The sequence below is a fragment of the Coenobita brevimanus genome, chromosome 97 (genome assembly GCF_032717465.1).
Source record: "Coenobita brevimanus isolate Jiangsu-jjx chromosome 97, ASM3271746v2, whole genome shotgun sequence".
NCBI lineage: Eukaryota > Metazoa > Arthropoda > Malacostraca > Decapoda > Coenobitidae > Coenobita > Coenobita brevimanus.
The window spans coordinates 38,956,455-38,968,291 of record NC_137050.1 but is presented as its reverse complement, the minus strand read 5'-3'; the positions used below and the strand labels follow the sequence as shown (position 1 = coordinate 38,968,291).

Below are 11,837 nucleotides of genomic sequence, written 5' to 3'. Positions count from 1 at the left end.
TTTCTCTCCATAATGTTTTATTTGGATGATTATGTGACATTCGAATTTAATTTCAGTTTGTATGCTAAAGCATTTAGAGTGCTGTGTAATATAAGAAAACTCTGGAATGTTCTGGATGTCTCTGATTTGGTAACTGTTGCTGCCAGAGTAAACTAGAAGATTCGAGTGTAATGCAAGATTATAATAAGGCTAGGGGAGAGAATAGAGCAGTGTCAGTCAGTTTTAGCTGTGTGTGTGGCACTGTGAAGTTAGTGCAGCTCTGGACTTGGAAGTTAACAGTGTAATTATTTTAAAAATAAAGACAACGAACTTAAGAAGCTTGTGTTTACATACAGTACCTGAGTTGATCTATTAGACACTGAAAGGCTGCCTCTAGCAAGAACAACTCGAACGTCCTTCCTATACTGGACTACTGCTGTTGGAGCCTGTGGCAGTGGGGGACATGGACGTAACAAGTGGTGTCAAGATTGGAATCAAAAAGTGCTGCAGTGAGTCAAACCTTCGACATGGAGGCAGAAGATGTACAGACATGAGACCAAGCTAGGCAGGAGGAGGCATCTCTGGCTGCAATCATGAAGTTTCTAGACCAAGTGAACAACTATGAACACAAATTGAAGGGCAGAAAAAACTTAGTGAACAACTACAAGCACAGAGTGAAGGACAGAAAGAGTTCAAGAAAGAACTCAGTGAACAACTAGAAGCACCAAGTGATGGACAGAAAGGACTCAGAGAACAACTACAAGCACAAAGTGAACAACTGAGGAGTAGACTGTAGCACCAGTCTAGCAGGGCAGTACTCCCGAGGTGGATGGAAAGCTGATGACAGGGAGTGCTGGAGCTCCCGTTTCATCAGCCCTCACGACTAGTTCCTGACCATCCCCCTTTGCTGAACTTTTTCAGTGTCTCAGTTACACAGAGAGTAGGCCAGCATGCTCTCCAGTACAAATTTCTCTAACTATCTACACCAAACTATATGCACAATACACACTACACTTCCTTTTCCAAAATTCAAAAAAAATATGGCATTCATCACCCAGCATCGGAGTCCCCAGGGGGGGGACCATAAATGTCCCCACCTTTCGCCCCTCTCCCGGTGACGACTCGAGGTGCCTGGAACCACTGTCTGACTCTCCTCTTCTTCATTTCTGCAACATTCGTGGCCTTTCCTTTAACTTTCGCTCTGTTGAGCACCACCTCTCGTCCTCTAAACCTCACCTTCGTTTTCTAACTGAGAATCAGCTGTCTGAGGCAATTGACAGCAAACCCTTTTCTGTATCCTCCTACTTTCTCTATACTCATTTCAAAGCCAGAGGTGGCTGTTGTGTATATATACGCAACGACTTATCTTGCTTTCGTGTTCCTGAACTCGATTCTTCTGAATTCTCTACACTCTGGCTTCGGCTTTCCTGTCATTCTTTGACTAAATATATCTGTGCTGTTTACTTATCCCCTAATCCTACTATCAAAAATTATTCGACTATCTTACTTCTACGATGGAACACATTCTATCCATTTCTCCTTTCTCTGAAATCTCCATTCTAGGAGATTTCAATGTTCACCACCGCCTTTGGCTCTCCTCTTCTTTCACTGACCCACCTGGTGAACAAGCCTACATCTTTTCTATCCTTAATGACCTAGAGCAGCTTGTACAGCACCCTACCCGTATCCCAGACCGCCTTGGAGAGAGCTCCAACATACTTGACCTCTTCCTTACAATTAATCCTTCTGCTTACACTGTTAATTTTTTCTCTCCGTTGGGCTTCTCCGATTACAACCTTATCACCTTAACCTTTCCTATCATTCCGGTATGGCCTGTGGACCCTCCAGGGAAACGTCGTCTGTGGCATTTTGGAGCCACTGATTGGGAGGCCCTCAAGTAGTACTTCTTTGATTTTCCCTGGAATGATTATTGCTACCATGGCCGGGAGCCATCTGAGTGTGCCTTGCGCATTACGGAGGTTATTCTCTCGGGCATGGAAGCATACATTCCTTTCTCATATCCATTGACTAACGCAAAAAAGCCTTGGTTTAATCATGCTTGTTCTAATGCTGTCCGCAACAAGGAGAGGGCCTACAAAAGGTACCAGAGCCAACCCACCCCTGAATCACATCATCGCTACGTTTCTGCCCGGAATCGTGCTAAGTCTATTCTTCGCTCTGTTAAAAATAATTTCACCCGTACTAAATGCTCTCAACTCTCCAACTCGAATTCTTCCTGCTCCTTCTGGCACCTTGCCAGAAACCTTTCTAACAACTTTACCTCATCATCCTTCCCTCCTCTTTTCTACTCTGATGGTTCTGTAGCTATTTCTTCTACTGATAAAGCAGATCTCTTCACTCAAACTTTCTCCTCCAATTCCACCTTAGATGATTCCGGTGCTGTTCCTCCATCACTTCCCCCTTTTGACTTCCTCATGGCTGACATTAAAATTTCTTCAGCTGATGTATTTTCTGCCATCACTGGCCTCAATACTAACAAGGCATATGGGCCTGATGGGGTCCCTCCTGTTGCCCTCAAGAACTGTGCTTCTGTACTTACACCCTGCCTAGGCAAACTCTTTTGCCTTTGTGTATCAACTTGTACCTTTCCTTCTTGCTGGAAGTTTGCTCTCATTCAGCCAGTCCCAAAGAAGGGTGACCACTCCCAACCCTCCAACTATCGTCCAATTGCTTTAACGTCCTGTACTTCAAAAGTTTTTGAGTCAATTCTCAATAGAAAAATTTTAAGGCATCTTTCTTATCACAACCTTCTTTCTGATCGTCAGTACGGGTTCCGTCAGGGACGCTCCACTGGCGATCTTCTTACCTACCTTTCAGACTCCTGGTCATCCTCCTTTCGGGACTTTGGCGAAAGCTTTGCCATTGCACTTGACATCTCAAAGGCTTTCGATCGAGTCTGGCATAAATCTTTAATTTCCAAACTGCCCTCATACGGTTTCTATCCTTCAATCTGTGCCTTCATTGCTAGCTTCCTTTCTGGTCGTTCTATAGCAGCTGTTGTAGACGGCCATCGTTCTTCTCCTAGATCTATCAGCAGTGGTGTTCCTCAGGGCTCTGTCCTATCACCAACTCTCTTCCTTTTATTCATCAATGACCTTCTAAGCTGTACATCTAACCCTATCCACTCATATGCAGATGACTCCACCCTTCACCTTTCCATTCGGTTACTGCAACGCCCATCTCAGCAGTTACTTCAACAAACAAGGGATGAGGCTATGGCACACCTAATGTCTGACTTGGCTCGTATCTCTGACTTGGGTAAAAATAATCTGGTTGTTTTTAATGCATCTAAGACTCAGTTCTTACACCTATCAACCGGACAAAATCTTCCACAGGTATACCCACTAATGTTTAATAATATTCAGCTTAATCATGCATCATCCTTGAATCATGCTTGGGGTTTCATTTACTCGGGACTTATCTTGGAAAGATCATATTACATCTCTTGTAAAATCTGCTTCCAAGAGATTGGGTGTGCTAAGCCGACTCTGTTCTGTGGAGTACAACTCTCATGTGTGGGGAGGCTCCCCACATACAGCTCTTCTCAATAGGGTGGAGTCAAAGGCTTTTCGTCTCATTAACTCTCCTCCTCTTACTGACTCCCTTCAACCTCTGTCTCTTCGCCGCACTGTTGCATCTTTATCTCTTTTCCATCGCTACTTTAATGGTCACTCTCCTCTGAACTGTCTGCATGCATTCCTCCACCTCTACAATGGGCGCATAGCACCCATCTAGCAGCAAACTCTCATCCCTTTTCTGTCCAACTCTCTAATGCAAGAGTTAACCGGTACTCCCAGTCTTTCATTTATGCAACAGGTCATCTCTGGAACTGTCTCCCTCTGTATTTCCTGCTGCCTATGATCTCCAGTCTTTCAAACGCAGTGTGTCCAGGCATCTCGAAATGATCGGATCTTGAATTTGGCTCTCTCTTGTATTTTGTTTTTCTCTTGGAGGGAACTGTTTTGCGGGCTCATGGCCTTTGGTTCCTTCTTCCTCGCATTTAAAAAAAAAATGGAAGCTCAAAGTGAAGAACAGCTAGAATGATATGAGCAGCTTCAAGAGGCACTACAGGAACATCAGAAGGAGTTACAACTGAGTATACAGGGACATCTAGCTGCTTCCATGGGGGAGGTGAAGAAAGAACTACAACAGATGAAGAAGGAAGTATTTGCTGAGCTACAGCAGCAGTAGTGGGAGGTAAGCAATAATGTGATAGAGTGCAGACAGCATCTAAACGACCAATTGAAGCATGTAGATGACAACTTAAAGATAACTGGTGAGAGAATTGAGGCTGTAAATATTGCGCTGCCGAGCCTGAGGTTTGTGTACAGTGGGTACATGAAAAAACTGGACATTATATGGTGAATCTTGACAAATCCCAAGCATTTAGGCGTAGCATTATAGGGTTGAATAACCAGAATGAAGGAGTTTTGAGTCCTGGACTTAATAATGATGCCCCAGTTTTTAGGCCCCAAACCAGTGCAGTCTATCTATCTATTTATTGTCAGACGCCTTCATCCTGTAAGGGGTGGCCACAAACAAATTGCCTCCATGTCGCCCTGTCCCCCGCCATTTCACTGCCCTGCTCCCAGCTCGCACCCCCCTCTCTCATATATCTCTCCACTCCATCCCTCCATCTCATCCTTGGCCTCCCCCTCCCTTCCCCCCCCTCCACCTCACTCACATCCACACTCTCCTCGTCAGCCTCTTGCTCTCCTTCCTCTCTACATGGCCAAACACCTCAGTGTGTTTCTCCTAACGCTTCCTATCACATCCACGTCCACACCACAAAGCTTCTTCACTTCCTTATTTGTCAGTCTGTCTTTTCATGTGACTCCACATGTTCCTCTCAAATAACTCATTTCAACTGCTTTCACTCTTGACTTGTGTCCCTCCAACAAGGTCCATGCTTCACTTCCATATGTTAGAATTGGTATCACAATAATGTCATGCAGTAAATTTTTCACATCCATGTTCACTTCCTTGTTTCTTATCACTGCTTTCAAAGAACCAGCAACCTTTCTTCCTTGGTTTACCCTCATAAGCACTTCACCCTTTAAACTTCCATCCTTACTCATCACACTACCCAAGTATTTAAAAGCACTCACATTTTCCATTTCCTCCTCATCCAGCCTCACTGTTCATTCATTGACTTCATTTCTCTCGAAGACCATAACTTTAGTCTTTCCCACATTCACCTTTAGAGTCCGTTTCTTACACAAACTCCCAAACTCATTCACCAAGCCTTGCAGCTCCCCATCGTCTTCATTTAACAACACAGTATCATCTGCAAACAACAATACAAAGAGTTTCCACACACTGCCCTCTCTCATTACGGCTGCTTGAACATCCACTGCCCTACCATGCGTCTCTTTTATAACCCCATCCATATACAGATTGAACAACCATGGAGACATGACACATCCCTGTTTAAATCCAACCTTCAACCGGAAAAATTCACTCAGTTCACTGTCCACACACACTGCAGCTTGAGCACCCTCATACATACTCTTTACGGCATTCAATAACTTCTCTTTTTTTTTTTTTTAATGCAGAAAGAAGGAACCAAGGGCCAGGAGCCCGCAATACCGTTCCCTCCAGGAAAAAAAAGAAACAACTATCAAAGAGAGCCAAATTCAAGATCTATTCATTTCGAGATGCCTGGACACATTGCGTTTGAAAGACTGGAGATTATAGGAAGAAGGAAATACAGAGGGAGACAGTTCCAGAGTTGACCTGTTGCATAAATGAAGGACTGGGTGTAACGGTTAACTCTTGCATTAGACAGCTGGACAGAAAAGGGATGAGAGTTTGTTGCTGGACTGGTGCTACGCACCCGTTGTAGAGGTGGAGGGATGCAAGCAGACGGTTCAGAGGGGCAATGACCATTGAAGTAGCTATAGAAAATAGATAAAGAAGCAACAGAAAGGCAAAGAGACAGAGGTTGAAGGGAGTCAATAAGAGGAGGAGAGTTAATGAGACAAAAAGCCTCTGACTCCACCCTATTGAGAAGAGTTGTATTTTGGGAGCCTTCCCACACATGAGAGTTGTACTCTACACAGGGGCGAATAAAACCCGTGTATAAAGTCAACAACTGTGCAGGGGTAAAGAAGGTACGGATTCGGCTTAGCACACCTAATCTCTTGGAAGCAGATTTTACAAGAGATGTAATATGATCTTTCCAAGATAAGTCCCGATTGAATGAAACCCCAAGCATGTTCAAGAATGATGCAGAATTGGGCTGGATATTATTAAACATTAGTGGGCACTCCTGTGGAAGACTGTGTTGGGTTGATAGGTGTAAAAACTGAGTCTTAGATGCATTAAAAACAACAAGACTATTTTTATCCCATCCAGAGACATGAGTCAAGTCAGACATTAGGGATGTCATAGCCTCATCCCTTGTTTGTTGAAGCAACTGCTGAGATGGACTTTGCAGGGAAGAAATGTTGCAGCCATCAGAGTAGAAAAGAGGAGGGAAGGATGATGAGGTAAAGTTGTTAGAGAGGTTTTTGGCAGGGTGCCAGAAGGAGCTGGAAGAATTCGAGTTGGAGAGTTGAGAGCATTTAGTACGGATGAAATTATTTTTAGCAGAGCGAAAAACAGACTTAGCATGATTCTGGGCAGAAACATAAAAAAGATGTAATTCAGGGGTTTATGTGGACGGAGGTGACTCAACGAACCCAAGCAAGCGTTGGCAAGCTCTCCAGTGCTGCCATACCTAGATCAGAGTCTGCCATTTATCCTGGACCGTGACACCAGTGACCACGGTATTGGTTGATTCCTGTCGCAAGAGAAGGATGACAAAGAGTATGTGGTGGCGTATCACAGCAAGAAGCTCAGCCCACCAGAGCAGAACTACTGTGTGACCCATGAGAAGCTCTTGGCAGCAATGAGGAGCTTTGATTTCTTCCATCCTTACTTGTAGGGGTCCTATTTCATCATCAGGATGGACCATGCAGCACTCACGTGGCTGAAGACTTTAAAGAATCTGGAAGGACAACTGGTATGCTGGCTTGGGAAGCTGGACCAGCACACTTGTGATGTACAACACCAGCCTGGGCGGGTAAATAGCAATGCTGACAGCCTGAAACGTCGGCTTTGTGACTCAGTTGGAAAAATGTAGTGGGAAAAAAGATGATAGCAAGAAATGCAGCCATACTGCATTGACAGGGCCAGTGTCAGCTGAAGAAGACCTGAAGAGGATGCAAACAGGAGATATAGATTTACAACCAGTGCTAGAGTTGTTGCAGCAGAGTACAGTGCGATCATCTTGGGAAGAGGTTTACAGATTCAGCCCTGCAGGTAAGAGCTACTAGAGTCAGTGGGACATTCTTTGTTTAAACAACGGACTACTGGAGCATCAGTGGGAGACACCTGATGACCTCAGCAAGAATTGTCAACTGGTGGTTCCTAGGAAAATTAGATCTGAGGTCTTAGAAGAGTTTCATAACCAGATCACTAGTGGGCACCTGAGATTGAAGAAAGCACTGAGTTTGCTGCGACAGAGGTTCTACTGGACTGGCATGCGGCAGGATGTTGAATTGTGGTGTCGGGCCTTTGTTGTATGCTGTGCCAAGAGGGGACTAAAGAAATGTGGTTGTGCCCCGCTTCAGCTGTACCAAGTGGGTGCACCAGTGGAAAGAGTCGCAGTGGACATTGCTATACCTCAACCACTCACTGAAAGAGAAAACCTGTATACATGTGTCACCATGGACTATATCACAATGTGGCCAGAAGCCTATGCCATCGTCAACCAAGAGGCTGCGACTGTTGCTCAGATGTTGGTTGACCATTTTTTCTTTCATTTTGGGGTGCCACAAGAGGTGGCACCCCCAAATGAAACCAGGGTAGAAACTTGAGTCTGCTGTGTTTGGTGAGTGCTGCAAGTTACTGGGGATCAAGATGACCAGGAGGGCTCCATTAATGCCACAGTCAGATGGGTTGGTGGAGAAATTCAACTTGACTCGGGGGCAAGAACTGGCCAAGTACTCGACAGAGGGACAGATGGAATGGGACCAGTAATTGCCTACATTGCTGATGGCATAACAGTCTGCATGCCATAAGTTTACTGGCTACACCTCTGCAAAACTGATCTTTGGCCATGAGTTATGCTTGCCAGTTGATCTGTTAATGGGAAGACCACTTGGTGAGGAGCTGCCTACAGACACCTCCATCTATGCAAAGCATCTTCAGGAAAGGCTGACTGAGGTACACCCTCTCAAAAAATTTTCAGCATCCATTGCTCTGATACCCTCTGCAATGATCACTGTTACAGACGGTGTGAATAAGTGGTGTGGTTGGTACCCCTGTACCTCTCTTTGTCTCCCACTGGATTTCACCATTAGCAGATGAATTAACACACTCCAGCAAAACAGGGAAGGGATACCAACCATGCACCATAATTCAGGAGTTGATTCAGACTGCCTCGTGTAGTGCTGCATAATTGTATCGTGCCGTAAGGGTGCCGAAATTTTTTTTATAGCCTGTACATCATCAGGTGTGAGGAGCCGTTAAGTTTTAATGAGAAGTGATGAGTGTGAGGAGCCCTTTTAAGCTTCCATGAGAAGTGATGAAACAAGTATGATGCCAATGCAAGTGAGGTGAGCTTCAAAGATGGTTACTAAGTTTGGTTATACAGTCCTCAGCAGAAGAAGGGACAGTCACCGAAGCTGCAGAACCCGTGGGATGGGCCCCACACCGGTGGAATGCCTGTCAGATGTAATGTACCAGATTCGGGGAGGCAGGAAGTCTCGCCCAAAGGTGAAGCACGTAAGTCATCTGTGGCAGTACTATGGGCAGGACAGTACAGTTGGGACGTCTCCAAGGAATTGTGCACATCTGTAATCGATGATGTTGAGGCGGACCAAGGAGCTGAAGCACGAGAGGACAATGACAGAAGAAATGAACCAGGAAGAGGACTGAGTTATTCCAGGAGGAGTGGACTGCGTGGAGGAGCAGGGACGTCGTCGAAAGTGGTATAGAAGACCTGATAAACTGAAGGACTATTTTGTGTATATTTAGGTGTTTAGTTTGGATTTAGGATTCTGTAAATATTGTGTAGTTTTGTCGGCACAACAAGGGGCTAGGGAGGGGATAATGTTAAGAAGCAGGAGTGCTACAGCTGGCTTGTATGGAAGATTATTGATGATTCTCGCATTTGAAGCTGTGAGTCAGAGTTGCCAGATAGCCTGATGTTGTGAATGGAGGTATTTTTTAAAGTTATGCATTAATTTTTATTCGTTTTCTCTCCATATTTTTTTATTTGGATGAATATGTGATATTCAAATGTAATTTCAGTTTGTATGCTAAAGCATTTATAGTGTTAGGTATTGTAAGAAAACTCTGGAATGTTTTGGACGTCTCTAATTTGATAACTGTTGCTCCCAGAGTAAACTAGAAGATTCGAGTGTAATGCAAGATTATATAAGAAGTGCAGAGCAGCGTCAGTCAGTTTTAGATGTACTTATGGCCTTGTGAAGTTAGTGTATCTCTGAACTTGTGAAGTTAACAGTGTAATTGTTTGGAAAGTAAAGTCAAAGAACGTAAGAAACTTGTGTTTACATACAGCGCCTGAGTTGATCTGTTCGACACTGAAAGGCCGCCTCTAGGAAGAACAACTCATTGGGCAGTTTCCTTCCTATACTGAACTACTGCTGTTGGAGCCTGTGGCGGTGTGGGACGGGGACGTAACATTACGATACCATAATTATAGAGCAGAAAGCGACAAAACTTTAGTTAAAAATGGCTGATATGAGAGAGAACGGATATTAAATATTGGTACTAAGGTACTGAAGGGAAAGGATGTAGAGGAAGGAAAGAACATGAAGCAGCTCAGAGATATAATACAGTAGTATAGTTCTGTGGAAGTGGAAAGGTTTGGCTTCGTTTGCCATCAGCCCATTCCTAAAATGTTAACGGTGGTTTTCATTGTATGACAACGTGTAAGAAAATCCAAAAATGGCAACCTCAGGTAAGATAGGTGTCATGCAGACAAATGCCACTTTGAGATCTCTATTATCTAGTGAATAGTGCTTTGCTGTTTTGAGACTTCTTCGTGCAGTATGTCTATTGCTATTATCGTTATACATGACATGAAGCAATGGGAGTTATACTATATCTGGAGAGAGAGAGAGAGAGAGAGCGAGAGAGAGAGATGGGGGGGTGGGACGAAGAGACTGAGGGAAAATCAGGCGTACCGACCTTTCCCGTACATTTACGGCCTCTGTGCCAGTAAAAGTGGCGGAGGATACTGAAGCAGGGCATGCCGATATTTGTTCCAGTGGTTGTACACTAGCATAGCTGATCATTTTCTCATTTTCAGTTCGATCTCTTTTTGATAATATAGCTGAATGAAGTCAGTTGTGGTTGAGACGAATTAAATCATGGACTGCATTGTGAGACTAAATGTTAGGAATTGTGGAATGTGAGTACCTACATATATGTAGGCCTAGGTACTGTGCTAAGCGAGGACGTGAAATTAGTGGATGAAGTGAAAAAAAGTATATCGCAGGGAAGAAATGTTGCAGGTACTGTATGTACACTGAGGACAGTGACAGGGAATTAAAGAAGCAGCTCCACGTCAGTGCTGTGATTCTCACTCAAACAAACGAAAGTAGTTAAACCTTGTAGTGTGCTGAATGCATAGAAATCGAAATGGAGAGGAGTGAAGGTGAGTAACCTTAAAGAAATATGTGACTCTTACGTGGAGAGATATTCAGACGAAGAAGGAAGTTACAAGGCACTGTGGCGTTGTGGTGGATGTGCTGTTCAGTGATAGGAAAAGTATCCAAGAGAGGTTGGCCATGTTGGGAGAATGAAGAATCAGAGGTTGACTAGGACAGTGTATTGCATCTGTGTGAGATAGAGGGAGGAGGAGATCGAGGATGAGGAGGAGGGATGGGTCTGATATGTGAATGAGGGTATTGGGAGTTGGACGGAGGGGACGCTGATGGCACAGCTCAAGGAGGCATGGACACGATTTGTCTGTGCCCATTCCCTCCGGAATTAAAGTGTACGGTTGTAGACCGCTTAAGATAATACTGGTATATATATATATATATATATATATATATATATATATATATATATATATATATATATATATATATATATATATATATATATATATATATATATATATATATATATATATTAGAATATCTCGTTTTGTGACTTTGCCTTTGTTGAGTACACCGCTTCCCGTCCGATCAGCGAAGTTAAGCAACGTTGGGTCTGGTTAGTACTTGGATGGGTGACCTTCTGGGAACACCAGATGCTGTTGGCATAACGTTCTCCCTACGTGTCAAGTGGGGTTGGTAGAGGATTAGTGCCCCTCCCTGTAAAACAATTAACTCTAAGCCCTTGGCCACCCTGTTTGGGATACATGGCGTCTGGCAATGAATGAATGTCTTTGTCCCGTGATTAAGGGACAAATTTAGAGCCAATCCTGCGATCCCGGGATTTCCCGGGATTTAAAAAAAAAAAAGTCTTATTTGTACCGTATGTAAACAGGTTTCGAATGTAACGGTAGATCAACCAAATAATCACTTTCATATATCGAAAAATAATAATGCAGTAGTGGCAATTAAATATGAATAAAAATGTAAGTAGGCTATATGTTTATTCAAGAGAAACATATATTGTACCCTCCTTTTATTTAATAGACAAATAAATATAGCCACTTTCATTTCACGAAAACATTAATAATGGCGATGAAATAAATGAAACAAAAAGAATTTTATGTTACCAAGATTTCTCAGTATATACATTGAAACAGTAGCCTAATGATAATGGTCTCTATGAAACATAAACTAAAGTATGTAGGATCATTCAAG

At 43.6% G+C, this 11,837-nt stretch overlaps 1 pseudogene; it reads left to right on the top strand.

The window, feature by feature from the left end:
• Nucleotides 1–11,167: 11,167 nt before the first annotated feature.
• On the top strand, nt 11,168–11,287 carry LOC145413880 (5S ribosomal RNA; annotated as a pseudogene).
• Nucleotides 11,288–11,837: the final 550 nt, after the last annotated feature.